This window comes from Prionailurus viverrinus, chromosome B1 (assembly GCF_022837055.1).
Source record: "Prionailurus viverrinus isolate Anna chromosome B1, UM_Priviv_1.0, whole genome shotgun sequence".
Taxonomy (NCBI): Eukaryota; Metazoa; Chordata; class Mammalia; order Carnivora; family Felidae; genus Prionailurus; species Prionailurus viverrinus.
The window spans coordinates 19,617,366-19,620,367 of NC_062564.1; positions in this window are offsets into that span (position 1 = coordinate 19,617,366).

The window sequence follows — 3,002 nt, forward strand, 5'->3', positions numbered from 1 at the left end:
AGGTCATACAAAGAAAATGAAAACACTCCTTCAAAAATATACACACTCCCATGTTTATTGCAGATGTGGAAACAATAGGTATTTACAATAGGCAAGATGTGGAAACATATGTTCATTGATAGATGAATGGTTAAAGAAATTGTGGTGTGTATAGATACCCAGTGCAATATTACCCACCCATAAAGAAAAAATAAACTCCTGCCATTTTGACAACATGGTAGGGTGTACAGGGGCTTAGGCTAAGAAAGTAAGTTAGACAGAGAAAGACAAATACAAATATTTCTCTTCTATGTGGAATCTAAAACAGAACAAAACAAAAAACAGGCTCAGAGATGGAGAAACAGAAGAGGCAGATGGGTGGTTACAAGAGGTTCGGGAGAAATGGGTGAGTTTTTATTTTTATTTTTAGTTTAAATACATTGAATTAAAAATTTTAAAAAGATTACCAACAGCATTAATTAGCAATAGTGAAAAAAGCAAAGAAAAAGAAAATCTTACACAATTGTAAAAGAAAATAGGCAAATGAGAATAAAAAAACTTAATGCACAGAAATTTTATTTTGCCCCAGTAAAAATTTTCAATGTGCTAATTTAAGATTGCACACAAAGAAACAATTAGTTAATTTTTTATCATTGAAGGATTTACTTAATGTAACAATTAAATAAAATTCACATAAGACTATCTACCACATCACTAGTATATACAGATTTCTATTTTGCTACAAGATAAACTTCCATAGATAATAAGGAACATTATTATTAGTAACTAGTAACGAGTATTATTTTTATAAAGTCAGATTTTTTTCACATTTATAAGTGCAGGTAACTCTTCAGTTTCTATCATCAGCAATAATGTTGACAATTTCCCCTCATTATTATTTAGTTTATCCCTACAACATCCCATGATGTATGGTAACAAATAAAGTTCCTAGATGTTCTCCTAAGAGTGTGCCTTCAATGAATGACCCACCTCCACTCTCCAGCTGCCTTATTCAAAATACGAGGTAGAATCACTGCTCCCAAAAGAAATTTTACACTGTGGGCCCAAAGTGTATATTTCCCATGACCACTACAAAAATATTTTTAAAGGATCATTGTCAAGCATTAGAAACATTTTGAAATCTGGTGGTGATTACATTCACACATATGTCATCATTTCGTACACACAGTTGTTAATGTTTATGGTTTATAAATTATACTTCAATGTATCTAATTTAAAGAAAACGTTTGCACCCAAATGATACCAGAATTTACCCACGCAGGGCCCCATAAGCGTGCTAACAGCTGTGAATGGTCAGCAGGCAAGTAAGGCAGTGGGGAATGCGGTGTAGCAGTGCCCTCTGCTGGTAGGTTACGTCAGGAGCAAGGCTGCAGGTGCAATAGGTGCGTGCAGTTAAGTACTACATCCAGTATATCAGAGTTATATGTGGATTATGAACTGGCAGAAGACCCTTGACTTCTACCAAAACAAACACAGCAAAAACAGGAAACATCACATAACAATCTGTACCTGACACTTGTTTTGATAAGTTGAACCGGTCTTCCTAAATGATAAACACCTGCCTGTTCCCTGTAGGCAGTGGAATTCGCAAACCCTGTCTACATGACTGAACTCCATGCCCTCCAAGTCCTTTCTCCCCTTTGCACCTATCTGCATACTATTTCGACTGCCCGACCTGTTGTCTTCATTTCTATTTGTCAAACTCCCATCGTTCTTTAAAGCCAAGCTCAAATGTCACTGTGCTCATCATCTCACTGCAAATGTAGATTTACAGTGTCATTTCATGTATTTTACATTGATACAAGACTCAGCTCCTTTTTTGCTTTAGTATTATTTTTTTTTTGCGTTTTGATAACAAAATTGGTTTTATGAGACCCCTCCTCCTGTTTTGGAAATACATGTAACTGATTTTTCACTTAAAGGAAATGCTTGAAGACAAGTTATTAAGGAAATGATCATACATGTTGTAATGGAACATAATTTCGCTGCCTCTTTTAGCAAGTATTTTTGTATGTTTCACTCCCAAATTGTTCCTTTAAGAAAAGCCCCAGCATTAAAGTCTATTGTTTCCCAAACAAGAACAATTCCACAAGTTTATTTTGGTGTTTTCTTTGGCCACATAGTTCAGCAAGCATGCTTATCACCTTCCATTTGAGCTACAACACACACACACACACACACACACACACACACACACACACACACACAAAACCACACACAACAGTGTTTTCTTTCTTGATTCCTTTGTTATCTGTGCAATGGATGACCATTCATTTTGTTCAACGAGGAAGGAAAGTGGCTGTGATTAACTTCCCCAACCTGTATTTATTGTGGCAGAAAACACTATTACTGGCTAAACTTTTGAGAACATGGACCCAGTGTAAAGGATGAGCATTCAAAGTGTTAGAAATTTAATTCCAGATATACAAGCAATAATTCTCAAACTGTCCAGCTTCTGCTAATACAAAATGACACAATGGAGAAGAAAACATTCATTTCCTTCCCGGAGCTTGTCCAAGTTGTCTGAGCAGTTGAAATTTTCTATTACATAAAAATGGCCACTAATGCTCTTCAACAGTTGTCTTTGGTGCACAATCTCTTAGGTTTGCAAAGAAAACATCTCCCACAATACTGTCCCCACACAATGCACACATTATCTGTATAAAAATGAAAAGAAAAATATTGTCCAGAAAAGAAATATGGAAGAAATGTGATATAACAACTTAATTACAAGGGATTATAAGATGTCAAATAAGTCACAAGTATGAAGATAGGAGAAACAATGGATGTCCAGCTACACACAATCAGTGCAAATTTCCCCCAAATCACTTCACTTTTATTAAGTAATAAACATAATGTACTGTGATATGTACAGGTATCTATGACATCCTTGCTTTTCTGGTAAATTAATTTACCAAATGCACCCAAAATCATCCAACAGAATATTCCCTTCAATACACCCTACTTCTTCACATGCACTTAGGTTTTCAACTGGTATTTTC